General features: G+C 42.3%; 1 long non-coding RNA gene across 1 annotated transcript in view; it reads left to right on the top strand.

The window, feature by feature from the left end:
- The first annotated feature begins 3,626 nt into the window (after positions 1 to 3,626).
- LOC119865420 overlaps positions 3,627 to 15,270 on the top strand; it is a 40,875-nt gene continuing 29,231 nt past the window's right edge. The window contains exon 1 of the long non-coding RNA XR_005377189.1: positions 3,627 to 3,799. This is a non-coding gene — a long non-coding RNA (uncharacterized LOC119865420). The remainder of the gene's footprint in view (positions 3,800 to 15,270) is intronic.

Genomic DNA, 15,270 nt, shown 5'->3' with positions numbered 1-15,270 from the left:
CATAATCCCTTTTAGAATGGAAGGCTCAGAATAGCATTTGAGACACACCTTCTGAAATGGCAGCCTCTTGAGAGCCTCATTCCCAGTAAAGAGTGTTGCTGCTCCGCATTTTTCACACCGAACACAGTGAAGACAACGAACATTAATTAGGATTACAGAACCAGAGAGGCTTACCACCCTGTGACAGCTCACAAGAAAGAGAACGCCACTTCTTTTTTTGGATGCAATCCTAAGTGTCATGTATGTATTAATTCTTGGGCTCAAGCCAAGTTACTTTGGGGGTGAGATGTAATCTGTTATTTTTAGGTCATATCAGAAGGGGTATAGGCTATTATTTTAGGTTAGTAAGAAGGTAGGTTTGGCTAATTTTAGATGATCAAGTTTCCTATTATGAGCCTTCCTTCAAAAACTAATTTTGAAATGTTATCATTTATAGTTCATGCTTATGAAGAACTTAATGCTGGAAGCATTCCTTAGTTCAAGGGGATTTTACGCCTGGGTAGTTTTCAAGTTTTATTGTTTTCCAGCTTACTTGCCTGACTTAGGATCCCTACTGCTTCTTAAATTTCACAAATTAAATGAAGTAAAGAAAAAAGCATACACACCAAAAACAAACCAATTCTTAACTCTCCCTTCTAACAACCCTGCTCTCCAGAGGGAGATATGTGTAAGAAATAAAGTAAGAAGTGGCAAGTTTCCTGTTTCATGAATGCCTTGGATTCTAATTATTTCTTACAGACAGATTTAAAACAAAGACTTATGAATAATGTACAGATCATTAAGATTGTAATCTCTAAACTCTGGCATATAATATAAGCCTCTGATTCACCATATGAGTTCACGCTGATTACCCAGGATGATTTCCAGATGTTTACTCTCTGCATGTAATTAAATTTTGGTAAAAATTATAACTTAGCTAGTTTAAAACAACAACAACAACAACAACAACAACAACAAACCCTCTCAACAGAAACATGAAAGAAGTTTTTACTGAGATATTCCCTAACTCCCCACAGGAGTCACTTCTCTCATGACATAAATCTTCTTCCTCAAAAATCTCTAGCTTACTTAAACCCACTCCTGATTATAACCAGAGAAGAGAAAGCTGCTCTAAGAAATGTGATGGATTGATCACCTCAAGTCCATCACTTGTGAGGAAATTGCCACAGAATTTGCATAACAGATAGAAAACTGGTACAAGTAAATTACTATATTCACAGACTTAAAAGGAAATAGGAACATATTACAATGGGCAGTAAAATTAAATCTTCAGGGAGAATCAAAGTATCATGGAAAAACAGGATATGAGCATTGTCTTGTTATGTGTTGGGAATTGAAATGATAAGTTTGAGAAAATCTGTGCAATGCATCAACTGGAACGTGACAGGATAATGTGCAACAGCTAACAAAGAGACAGATGCCCCCAAGATGAAAAAGGAACAAAAGTTAGATCCGCAAGAAAAGAGTTCAAAGGTACATGTTATGTAGAAATCGTTTAAATACATCAGAAAAAGAGGAGACGGTAAAATAATCAAATACCGACTAATAAAGCAGAGGGGAGACGCTGAGAGACGAACAGAGAAGTAGAATAAATTGACAAGAGAAAGGATGGAGAGGTGGAGTGAGAGCAAGCTCTAGGCACTGGTTCTGTAATGACCTGTTTCTCATGAAAAATGCATTATCCTAGAAGGGAAGGATTTTTCTCCTCCCTCACACTACTTTGATTTGTGTGTCTACAACACGCCAAGCCCATGGGGATGCAGCGGATGGATTCACAGTTCCAGAATGTTCAACTGGAGACTGCCATTCCAGACACCAAATGCAGTGTAAATAATTAAATATCAATGCAAGTCAACTAACATTTATTGAGTGTGCACGCCCAGAACAAAGCACGTGTCAACATTCTGACAGAAGTTTCCGGATCCTGACGGAAAAGCAAAAACCAAGGTGGTCACTCTGGTTTGGGGGCAGGTGGGAATGGGACTCAAAAAAGGGTTAGGGTAACTTTGGCCCAGACATTCTTGACATTTTTTAGAATAACGGACTGCCTATTTGAGGAAAGCCTCAGATTTTTACCCAGAAAAACACACACTGGTGGGTCCCAACAAAATTTTGTTTCTATCAGGAGGTTTACAGATCTTCTGAAGTCTAAGTTGTGTTCCCGGTAGTTGAGAACCTTCGAGTTCTGAATTTAATAGAGATACAATATGTGGTATGCCACTCTTTAAACTACTTGCTGATGTGGTTCAGTTACACTCTGAGGACTAATTGGAGCTACTGAATTTAACTAAAGGGTGAGACACAGATGTTGCCCCTGAGAAATCTTTATTAAAACGACTTCCTCAGTCTTCCAGCAGAATTTGAGTTTTTGGTTTGCTTTCGTAGTATTTATACCTTGCTGTGTACTAGAAAAGAAAGTTGCTCTTTTTAATGCATAAACAGAATTGCAAAATAAGTACTTGGAGGTAGTGGGGTAAAAGGAAAACATAGATCAGCAAACAAACAACCAACCCAGGGGGAACTGGCTGGCTCAGTCGGTAGAGCATGGGACTCTTGATCTTGGGGTTGTGAGCTCAAGCCCCATGTTAGGTGTAGAGATTACTTAAAAATAAAATATTAAAAACCAAATAAACACCTCCCAATACAGAGACAAAAATTAACAGCATATGGTCTCATGTAGACAGGGTTACAATTTGGTAACCTCCCCGGGGAGCCAAAGCTAAGACAAGAGGCATGCCTAATTACAAGGCTTATAACAAGGTATAAAATGGAAACCAGTCTGGCTGTTGGATTATCGGTTAGGGCGTGTTAGGTTGCAAGTAACAGAAAGGCCAACTAATAATGGTCTACATACCATTGGTGGTTATTTTTCTCACTTAGCAAGAAGTTTAGAGGAGGGCAGTTGTTCAGTCTTGCTATCAAAGATCCAGGCTTTTCCTGTCTTTTCCACTGTCCTTAGGGTGTTGATTTTCCCCTCTTACAGTCTCATTGCCTCAAGTCAAGTGAGGACTACATTTTTTCATCAGGAAAATTGCCATCCAAGAAACTTCTTTGCAGATTCCCTTTTATGTTTGATGGCCAGACTGGATCATGTGATTACTCCTTGCCCCAAAGAGGCTGGAAAGCCAAGCATCTATCTTTTTGGCTTTTGTAGAAAAAGGAGGGCAAAGTGAAGGCTTTGGAAATGGCTTTGGGTTGGTGTCTTCCACACACAAAAAGAGCAGGTTTTCCTGCCCTTGAACAGCCTCACTCCTGGGTGTTCTTAAAAGGAGGATACTGTCTGGCACCTCAGCTGATGCCCTAAGCATAAACCCCTGCAGTAAATGCGCCAAGAATTTCCATCATGTTCCATGGAACTTAATTTTTCTCTTTTTAGGCTAATGGCTTAGGCTTAAGGCACAAATTTGGAAAAAAAGGAAGTCTACAAGGAATTAAAACAACAAGTCAAGTTCACAGCCCTATTATGACCTGGTTTAATCCAAGAGTAGCATTTAGTCTACCTAGAATAATAAATGGGCAGCAATGCCCTGGAACCACTCCTTTGTAAATATTATTTCTCACAACTGGTTTTTGAATAAGAATGGATCCACAGGCATATATCCACAGCCTGTAATCTCCAGCACAAACCTACCTGGAGCACAAAAGTCTGCATGGCTGATAAGGGCAGGTACCTGCTTTCACAACCAACTAGCAACAGAGGAGGGCTAAGTGCTCCTTATGCAAATTCAGAGGCATAACAAAGACAAATGCCTGATGGATAAACCTTCATTGACTGGTGGAGATGAGCCCCCAAGAAGAGGTAATCATTCTTTCCATTGTATTCCCTTAGCACTTTGTCTATCTCTGTGATTGTATGTGCAACCCAGATTTATGTAACGCTATTGCTGGTTATGAGCCTACTCATTTTGTAGCCCCAGACCATGTTATTTTTCATATAACAGACTTATGTGTGTTTTTAGCAATAGTTAGAGGGAAAAAATTCTTCTAGTGAACAGCGGGTGGTGGTTTGCTTAGGTAATAATTGGAAGGGCAGCTTTGCACAAAGAAATCAGTGACAACTTACTTCATGCTATTTTCAATTATAATTACTTGAAATAAGCATTATTTGAACTCTTACCATTTGAAGACTGGAATACTAGATGCCATGGTCTAGGCACTCGAGGACCAAGGGTCACAGCACATAGCTAAGAAAGGAAACCAGAACATTTACAAACACTTTTTTGCGAAGGGGGTGAAGCCTACATTGGGCAAAAAGGGACTCTTTAATTACAATGCTTTTATATTGAATCCATGTTTGATAAAAAGAGTTAAGGTCTATGACTTGTTCTATAATTGGAGGCATTAATAAATGAAAAGAATTGGTAAATAGGTTACTTGCTGTGAAATCTTAAAATGTACCTGTGAAATATATTCTTCATTTATAAATCAAAGCTACCATTTGTGCATTGTTGGCTTAGAGTAGAAACACAGAAACACAACTTGCTGTTTCTTAATGCTATAGACACTAAGGAGGCATTCCCATCTCCTTTGGGGTTTTGTAACACATGGAAAAAAACATCACACAAATTACACACTTAGTTACAAGAATACCAGAAAAATGAAATGAACAAGACATGTAGGGAGAACAAAATGCTTATTTATTGTCACAGAAAATTAAAGAAGTAGGAGGTGGGATGTCAGTTGGGGAAGCATGAAATTCTGGGCAAAGAGGATCAGATTTCATATGCTAAGGAACAGAAACTAATGGTGCTTCTTAAATATTTTTCATTGTTAGATTATAAAATTTTTGAGTAATAACTGTCTTTGAGGTTTACATTTATTCACTTAAACACTATGGTACTATGGAGGATCAAAAAATAAATACAAAATAATCCTTGCTCCTCTAGGGCTCATGGTCTACTAGAGAAGAAGTGATGTTTATATAAAAAGCTGTAATAGAAGGTGGACTGTTTTAAATCCCATGGCAGAAATATAGATCAAGTTCCAGGGATTCTGATATGAAGGATTATCTCCAGCTGTAAGGTATCAAGAAAGGCTTCATAGGGGAGGTGACATTTGAGCTGGACGCTAAGGGATCAGCAGCACTTTGACACAGGGAGATGGAAAGAAGAACATTCTAGGGAAGAGAAACAGTGAGGCTAAATTGTTGGTGGCAGAAAAGAGAAACATATGTATAGAGAATAGAAAACAATCCGGTTTTTCTGGTCCATAAGTGTTCATTTAGTGGAAAAATAAGAGATAAAGTTTGAGAACATGAGTTGAGGTCAGATTCTAGAGAGTCTGTTAGGTTTAAATGAAGGCAGTTTAACTTTATTTGGCAGATAATGAGGAGCTACCGATGGTCTCTTGAGTACCTGCTGGATGCTGAACATATGTTTCCCGAGTGGAAGAGGTATGCGATGATAGGAACCGTGCTATCACTCCGCGCCCTCCGAAGCGCCTAACACAGTGTTCGCATGGAATAAGTGTTCAGTGATCTCTTTAAACCGTCTGTAGAGAAATTTATCAACAGGGAAGCCATCTGAGAAAGTTATTAAGAATGTCCGACACCTTAGAGGGAACCACCAAGGGATGGACCAGATGAGGTTGGCTGGCCCTCGGTATTCATATCCACCCCTTTTGCGCACAGGGGCTGGAAGGGTAGCAAGTGGGCTTCTCAGGCTCTCTTCTGCTAGGGTCTAAAATGCCTCCTATGGGATTTAGAAGGTGAAATGCCAGTGGACGTCATTTTTATTTCTACAGCAGTGGGAGGTTCTGGCAGAAATGAGTTTTTGCTGTGGACAGACTTCCCATCCCACTGTCTAGTGACCAGCTTCGTGAATGTGGGGCAACTGTGAAATTGGCAGCAGTTCCTTGACCTCGGGGTGTTGACAGTGATTTCCTAACCTCTGGCTCACAGATACCAGGTTATATACTGGGTGACAGGAGCAGCATGCTCTTTCCATCTAGCAGGGCACCATCACATTTCCGTAGCGATTCCAGTGATGTTGTAGCATCCAATTCCTTGTATTGAATTCCTTTCTACTCGAAATACCTAAAATGGTTTCTGTTTCCTGCAGTGACCACCAACGGGAACAGGGGACAAGGAAACTTGCAAAGCAGAGAGACATAGTCTTTCAAGGACAACTCCTTATGGGATGGAAGGAAAGAAATTCAAGTCAGAGGTCCTTTTGCACTACCAAGGGGCATCCATGTGCCTTTTTGTCTGTGTAGGCCCCTGTTCTGGGCCTTCTCTTACATCTATCCTAAAAAACACACACTTCACCTGATTACAAAAATAATGTGTATTCCTTGTCAAAAAGCTTGGGAAACATGCAAACTTAGAAAGGAGGACATAAAAATCACCTGTCATTGTACTCGAGCTACTTCTTGAATCAATACGGATGAGATTCAGCTTTTACAAAAAATTCACTCTAGCAGTAGCTTAAGTAAAGTAGACGCATATTTCTTTCTCTCTCACATAAATAAATTCATGGGTAAACAATCTGGGGATGGTCTGGGGGCTCCATGACCACCAGGAACCAGAGCTTTTTTCTCTTGTCCTTACTCTTTTTTTGGTACGTTCCCACTTAATTGTCCAAGCTGAATGCTCTAGCTTGCCCTCTCATATCTGCATTTCAGGCAGCAGGAAGGGAGAAGGAAGATTAAGAGCCTGCTCTTTAAGGAAACCATATGTGACATTTTGCTCGTGTTCCTTTGTTCCCAATGGTCACATCTACTTGAAGAGGAAGGTGTGAAATGTAATCTTTATTCTGTGCAGCTGTGTACTCAGCTAAAAATGGGGAGGTGGGGGGTAGGGTGGGGAGGTTCCATCTTAGGGGAGGAGGCAAAAAAGGATATGGGAGGACACTTAGCACTCCAGGTCACATCGCCATAACTATCCCCTCTCCCTCCTAAAAGCTTGCTGTTTTCCTTCTCTTTTATTCTCAGGTCCCAGCACCACCCCCATCCCATGTGATAATCTTGATCCTACTGATGTCATGTTTTTTGTCACTTTGCCCCACTTTGCCAGGATCATTTTGCTTGGAGTACTTCTCTTAGCATTAGCTACTTTACTTTTAAGATTCTTTCTCTATCAGCTTACCCCTGACCACCTGACTCCCCCCCACCCCCATCTTTATGACTCCCTGAAAATGTAACACTCACTGGGCCCCTCAGGCCAAGCTTCCATAATGCCTCTTGTAAAGTCACCTTGACCTGGCTTCTAGATCCTTGTTCAAGAAGGGCTTCAGACTGTATTGCCCTTCTCCTGACCCACCATTCTAGTTTTCTCTCTAAAAGTCCAGTAGTTCCTGAAAACAACATCTTCCTTGAAACTTCTCTGGACTAACTACAGCTCTTTTTATAGTTTGCACAAAGCTCCAACCAATGTCCCTTATGTGCCTTACCAGGGCTATCAATTATGTTCTGTAGTGTAAACTGCATCGCTTCTGGTTTTCAGCCAGTATTCTTTCGGGGCTCTTTGTAGTTTGTGAGTTTTCTCCAACCATATTTTTCTTTTCTTTCTTTCTTTCTTTCTTTTTTTTTTTCTCCCACTTTCGCATTAAAACCTGCTCAGGGACTGAAGTCCTCTGACCACAGAAATATATGAAAACAGACACTTGATTCATACATTATAGTTGATGAAGTTTCTCTCTTGGCTCCCTTTAGGCTAAGCCAGTCTCAATGAACATCTTCCTGCATCTTCTGGGACTGTCATGGCTCTCAGCTGTAACACCTTGGGCTCCTCAAAGCTTGAGGCTCTGAGATGCAGTGGTAGTCACTCAACCTCAGGGCGACTCCATAGAGAAATTCCCTGCTGTGAAAGCTCCCATTGCCTCAATAAGGTGGGGATGCTTTCCCAAGGAAGTTGAGGATTCTCTTCAATATAATTCAATATTTAATCTCTATGAGCGTACCAGGACAAGGGAAGGGGAGTCTTCTGGGCCTTCAGCAATTATAATAGTCTAGGTTATGTTCCTGTAAGCTGGCAAATCATAGGGGCTTTAAACCAAAAAGTTGACTTCTTGCTCATGCTACTTACCTCCTATGGGTTGGCAGGAGGAGTCTGACAAATATAGGTACTTGAAGACTCAGGCTGATGGTGAAGCTACCATCTCAAATGTTGGCGGTCCCCATTCCAAAGAGGCAAGAAAGCTCTGGAGGGTTTTGCATTGGTAATTCAATATTCCAGTCTGGAAGAGATCCTTATCACTTCTACTCTTTGGCTAGAATTAGTCACATGGTCCTATCCAACCACAAGGAGACCCAGAAATTCATTCCGCCTTGTGCTTGCTTGAAAGGGCAGAGAACTGGAAACATATAGAGAACAGCATTAATAGTATCTACAGAACCTAAGACAAGTCAAGCCAATTGTGATAATTAACATTCGTAGGCCTCTGTTTGGCCCAGACCAACTTGAGGCAATTGCGATCTGTATTTCTAAACCTCTTTGTGTTTCAATCCAAGGAAATAACTCTCAAGATTTTTCTCCTAATTACTCCACATCCCTCTCAAACTGTTCCTACTTTAAGGTAAAATGTTTTAAGAACCGTGGTGCAAACTCCCAGGACTGTCTCAGTTTCCTTGCTAACATCCTTGGCACTTGGGCTCTCCTTGAGTGTCCTCCCCACCCCCACCACCAAGCCCAGCTTCTCCCCTCCCTCCCTCCTCCCCTGTCACCCTGGGAGTTGCTTGCATGCATCTCTGTTTCAGTGGATGGCAGCAATACACAAGGGCACCTCACTGTTGGACAGGAACTGCCTTCTGGCTGCCAAGGACAAATGCAGACACACAAAGCAGTATCAAGCAAGACTTCACATCAAAGGGAACCCTGCCTGGGCTTGCCAAGAGCAGGGCTGCCTCTGGGCCTCTCCCTTCAGCCTTGTTAGTATTCTTAGGGCCCCAGGGGCCCATGGTGTTCCTGCGAGGCCCCTTGATTTACCCAGCACTCCTGTTCACTCTGACACCTGAAGCTCAGGCTCTCCCTGAGTCTGGCCTCGACTGCCTGAACAGAGCAGACTGCCAAGTGTTTAACAGTGTTGGGTGATTAGGAAGGAAAATTCATAGAAATATTTACCCCATAAACTCCATTTGAGTAGGAGAATAGACTACTCCACTTCTTCGGTGCAACAACACATAGGAAGTTCAGAAGTTCCTGCCTCAGGCCTCAGGGGAAAAAAAGCCCATGAAGGAAAAGCTCACCTCCTGAGGAAGCAAGGATGCTTTAGGAACAGAGGTTGGGGAACATTCAAACCAAGGCTGAAATGTAGACCGGTTGTCCTAGGCATTTAGACCTGGTGAAGAAATTGAAGATCCAGACAAACTTGGAGGTTTTTTTTTTTTTTTTTATAAGATTTTCTTTATTTACTCATGAGAGACAGACACATAGGCAGAGGGAGAAGCAGGCTCCCCATGGAGAGCCCAATGTGGGACTGGATCCCAGGACCCCAAGATAACAACCTGAGTCAAAGGCAGAGGCTCAACCCCTGAGCCATTCAGGAGTCCCTGGAGTTCTTCTTTAAAATCAACATAATTCACATTCTGTTGCTTTAAGGAAAAGACAAAGTCTTTGTTTTAAAAGAAGAATGAGGGGAAATAATGGAGAAAGGGACAAGCAGTGACAGAGAAAGGGATAAAAACTTTTAGAGAACAAAAAAAAATAAAAATAAATGAAAATTAAAAAAAAAAACTTTTAGAGAACAGTTAAGGCTTTCTGTTCTGGATGCTAAAGAACTCTTTTGGAAAGATACATTAATCGTCAAAACACAATGGAAGTTTTAAAGTCACCTATTGTGAGAGCTGGAAGAGGAACTTAAGGACTGTCTTTTCTGAATGATGTTTTTGAATTAAGAAAATCAGAGGGGCATCTCAAGAGGTTTTTTCATAATCACACGGCTGGTTAGTGGCAAAGCTGTGGTCAGAGCCGACTCGCAGGCACGGGGAAGAGAGCAGTGCTGGGCATGGCCTGTGATCAGAGTACACAGGTCTACAACTCCATCAAGTACAGTATTTTTAACTCAGTGGCTTCAACTCTTTGACTAAGATCTTCCACTGTGGCCAACCCTACCACCCTGTTCCAACAGCTTCCCAGAACAGTAGTAATTAGAGCAAGAAAAATAATGGATAGGGCCCAGAGAAAATGTCACATTTCTAGAAGTGGGAGGAGGTGGAGATAGTGCATTTACATAATTTCCAACTTTCAGAGCACTTCATGTGACCATAGGTCCACGGAGAGAGCTCGGGCATTCCACGATGGGGAAAAAAGCTGCGTCTTTTATCAACCTCCCATTGAAAGGGAGCATTTCCTTCATTACAAATGTAGGCAACAAACCACAACAGTTTTTGCAGTACTTGGACTTTGTCACTAATAGAAGGAATAAGTATTCTCATATTATATTAGTTGTGGTAGATATCTTGAAATATCTTTACTCTCATTACCACTCTGCAGTTATGGTAGTTAGATCTCCCACTAGATCTTGTGATTTAGTGTTTAATAAATATAAGCACATATATTACCATGCCACAGATTCTTGTAAATATTTTGATAACAAAATTTCAATGTAATTAGATTCCTTTATAATTATGCATTTTCTTGTATGCAGTTAAAGGTATTATTCTGAGACGGGATCTGTAGCCTCCGCCTGACTGTCAAAGGGGTAATTGGCACAAAGATTAGGAACCCCTGACATGTGAGGGGTGAACAAGTGTCAGGTTGCTGTTGGATACCCGTGACACTTGGTCTCATGTCCCCGTTCCATCACCCTGTGGGCTCGGAGTGACAGAGATGCTCACTTGTCATACTGGGCTGGAGAATTGCCAGTGTCTCCTGCCACAGACTGTGTTTGTAATTTCAGGGCACACCAGCCTTTGAAAGCTGGTATGACTGTATTATAAAATGTGACAGGAGAGAATTCATTGTGGCATTATTATTAAAATTAAGGCTGATGGGGATTTTGTGACATTTATTTTAAGAGGGTGTATTCCCATGTCCCATGGAAGTTGACTTTTCTCAGGGAACTGGCAGTCCAAGGTCTACTTACAAGGAAGCTAGTTTTTTTTTTTTTTTTTTCAAAGATAGCTAAGCTGGTTTGGCACGGCAAGTAAATACTGAGAGAGAAAATGAAATTTTAAAATATCAAGGAGCCACTTTCCACCTCTCAAATATGTAAAGAATTTTAAAGATGATAATTCTCAGGATTGGTGGAGTGTAACGAAATGGGTATTTTCATAATGCTCCCACAAGACCAAGAGTTGGCATTACTTTCCGAGATGGCAGTTTGAGACCTATGTTTTAAGTGTTTGTCACCCAGTAATTTCCCTTCTAGGAATTTATCCCACGGACAGAATTATAAAGATATTCTTACAAATAATATTTTGATGGATAGCCTTGAAACAGTAAAAAATTGGAAACAACACGAATGCCAACAATATGAGGTTGGGGAAATAAACCACGCTACATCTGTAGGACAGCTATGATGTAGCAAATTAAAAAAAGAGTCATTCCAAGAATATTTAAAGATATGGAAAAATGCATAAATATAACATTAGGCTTAAAATGCAAGGCATAAAACTGGAGGGGTAAAATAACCCTTTTTTCTTTAGTTTGAAAAATATTCTTCGTATCTCTTTGCGATCTTACATATATATATGATCATATATATATATATACACACACACACACACACACACACACAGAACATGTACATGTTTTAAAAAACCAGCAGGAAATGTGTCAAAGTGTTAGTACTGGCAGTCTTTGGGTAGCAATATTTTGATTATTTGTATTTACTTCTTTCTACTTTTTTGTATAATCTAACATTAGCTGAAGCAGTAAGACATTGTTTCTAAAAAGATGAGCTGGTGCCACATGAGCCCTGATCCACGTTTGCAGTGCCTTCTTGTCGTCCCAGACAAAAGTTTGTTTTGCTGGTTGCTACCGAGTGTTATTTTTCTCCTAACCTTTGCTCTCTTTCTCCACCATTGGCTTCCAGATGTCTGCTTTAACCAAGTTCAGGGCTCTCGACTCCCGTCCTTCTCTCCCCTAGCTTGGACAGAAAATTCAGAAACGACACCAAGGCTGCCAGTCTGATAGAGTCTGCCCCAACACGAGTGTCAGTCAGAAACCCCTTGGCATAATGAAAAATCACGCGACGGGGAATTTGAAGCTTTCGTAAACAACACTGAGGATTGAGCTTAAGATCGGTGAGACTTTGGGGAGGCATCTGTCCCTCTACCCTCTCCACCTGGGACTGCATCTGCCCTAGTGCTTTGTGAACCTCACGGCCTAGGAGGGAGAGGACAAAACAATTCTTGCAGAACCACTTCACTTTTTGGTGCTGTTTGGTTGAAAGTGATAGATTTTCAACTTCCAGGAGAAACTACATTCAGCATGTAATCTATATAAATAGGCTGGAAAAAAACCCAAAAAACAAAAACCACGTAAGACAAACATTTGCATACATATGAAACTATGCATATTTCTTTTTTAATTTTACCTGGGAAGTGAGAATTATGACGGTGGTTTTTCATATGCAAATGTTTGTCTGAAGGTTCTACTGTTTGCCATGCCATTTAGAATTTTGAAAACACTAGAGCCTATATTCCACTCCTTCCTTCTTTCTTAAACTTGGATCAATTTTCTCCTGGGTGAAGTTTAAAATAATAAAAACCGAGACACCATTTGCTCAATGCCTCCTGTTGCATAGCAATCTAAACAAACAAGCCCCTTTCCTCTGTTAAGAACTTCCAATAAAACACATCACAAAGGTTGTGTTTTAAAAAGACGATTTCCAAGCCTCCTTTTTAAAAAAAAAAAAAAAAAAAAAAAAGAGGCCAAAGATTGCAGGCAAAAAAACTCAATTGGCTTTTTCAGTGAGTCACTTCACTTCTCATGCTACTGAAGGGATTTGAGAACGTTTTTTGATTGTGGTGAGGCCAGAGGGGCTGAGCTGGATACATGAATACCAAGCCAACCAAAGCAGAGAAAACACCAAGAAATCATCATCACCCTCAAGTCTTCAGGATCTTCTGTGTGCCAGGCTCTGGGTCATGTCAGTTATCTAAGCCCGTAACAAACCTTCTATGTTGGGGGTCTTCCATTTGCACCCCTGGGTCACCTCTCGACTCTTCTCCACCCTGTCCTCTGCCCAGGAACGATGACCTATATGCACTGAACAGAGGGCTCCCTTGCCCAGGGCACTGGCAGGAGAGAGGAGGGAGGAGGGAAGACGGGGTATTTATTTTCCTGGCTACCTCCCTGCTGGTTACGGCAGGTTGGCTGTGTGGCTCCATCCAGAGTCACAGCTCCTGCCAAGCAGCCCTGTGCTTCCAGCTCCCCTCCCTGAATCCAGGAACCGCACCTCCCTCCCTGCCCCCTTGGGGCTTGCATCCCCAAGAGCTGCAGAGGTTGATTCCGTCCCTGACGGCAGAGTCCAGCCCCACTGAGACCTCTGGGAAGGGTCTCTCTGTTCATGTTTTTCAGGCACCCTTGTGTCTAGGTCATTGGTTTGCTGTTTATCTGTTTTCCCTGCCGCCACCCTCAAGGAGACCGGTGATAGTTGTGGTGAAGAGGGCTGCACTGGGCCCTCACTGACTCTCACTCTCCAGCTTATTATTTCAGCAGAGCAAACCTTTCACAGGCACCACCGAGGCACCCGGTTCACCCCCAGTGGAAAAGTGTGCAAAAACCTGCCATCTTTAGACTCTCCTGAGCCCTTGGCTTTGGTCAACCAGTTTGGGCTCTGTCTCTGAGAGATGGTGCAATTTTCTCCTTCCACAGGATTGCTCACTTGGTCAACGGGCCTTTGCTACCCTTCCAAAATCACACTCATCCCTCAGGACCGTCTTCCAACCCCACCTTTTCCAGTCAGCCTTCCTTTCCCTGACGTTCCATTTGGAAGTGAACTCTCACAGCAACGCCTTCCTGTGTGATACGTTGGGGCTCAATCAGCTGCCTCCTTGCTACACATCTTCCAGTGTCCTGGAAACATTAATTACATTTGGAATTCTTTGTCTTTTCAAACTCATGGGCTTTGGCACCCAGGGGTTTTGGCCTGAACTGTGAGCTCTGTCAACACTGGAAACTCATACAAGTTATTCACCTAGCAGAGTCTTCCTTACTCAAAAATGAAAGGGTAATAGTAAGAGCTGCCTTCTACTATAGTGGGAGCATTATGTGTACATATATAAAACTCTTATTCTGGGGTATGGCAGTCACATATTAATTTACTTCTCTTTTTTTCCCCTTTTTCTTCCAACTAGGGCTCACAACTAGCTAAAATTCATTGAGTGCCTATGACGTGCCCTGTACTATTCTAAGCATTTTACACACATTATTTTTTTTCACACATTAATTTATATACAGCAACCCTCTGTCTTATTATTCTCCAAACCTTACAGATGGAAAAACTGAAGTTACAAAGAGGTTAAGACCCTCATCCAGGGCACGCCCAGGGTGTAAGATGGGAGCATTGATTCACAACTAGGTCGCAGGTTTTAGGAGGCAAAGATCTGTTTTATTGCAAATTTCTTGCTGTCTTTTCACGGGGCCTAGCACCATGTCTTATATAGAATACAGTCGGTGTTCCGTAAGTGTTGATTTCATCCCAAGAGCCAGAAGCAGTTAAGCTAGTGTCGCCATGGGTAGGGGGCTAGAAACACACTTGGTCAAAGCAGCAGCTGCTTGCACAAAGCGGGGGGTCCCGTGTGCAGCTGGGAAAGGCTGGGATGCCAGGTTCTGGCAACTGAGGAATGTGGCTGCTGCTGGAAGTCGGAGAGTGGCCAGCCAGGGGCCGGGCAACAAAGAACCTGAGTCAGGTTGGGGGGGGGGTGGGCAACACCAGGGGAAGGTCTCCCCAGTGAAGGCTGAGCTCCTCTCTCAGCAGTCCTCCCGGGCTCGGAGGAGACAGCAAATCTCCCTCCATCCTGTGGGTCATACCACTGGAGCATCTTTAAAAATACTTAGCCCCACACTGATGAGCCCTTTCCTGCTGCTTTCCTACCTGAGCCAACAGCCTCAGAGCTTTCTGGGATTTCTGTTAAAAGCTACTCAGATCCCAGGACTCGTTCTCCACCAACACAGTCGTTGCTCCCGCCAAGCATGGGACATATGGCTGAGCATGTGGGAGGGGGGGCAGATTAGCCAGGAGTGCTGGCGAGCGGCACATGCTTTCATTAGGATGGATGTGTCACAGTAAATCATCTTGTAAATGTTCCCTCCCTTCCCTCTGCATAGCGAAACATAAAGGAAGATGAATTACCCAAAGCACCATAATGCGGTTGGAATATGCC

The sequence above is a fragment of the Canis lupus genome, chromosome 23 (genome assembly GCF_011100685.1).
Source record: "Canis lupus familiaris isolate Mischka breed German Shepherd chromosome 23, alternate assembly UU_Cfam_GSD_1.0, whole genome shotgun sequence".
NCBI lineage: Eukaryota > Metazoa > Chordata > Mammalia > Carnivora > Canidae > Canis > Canis lupus.
The sequence above is the reverse complement of the archived record's forward strand: the minus strand, read 5'-3'. Positions and strand labels throughout refer to the sequence as shown.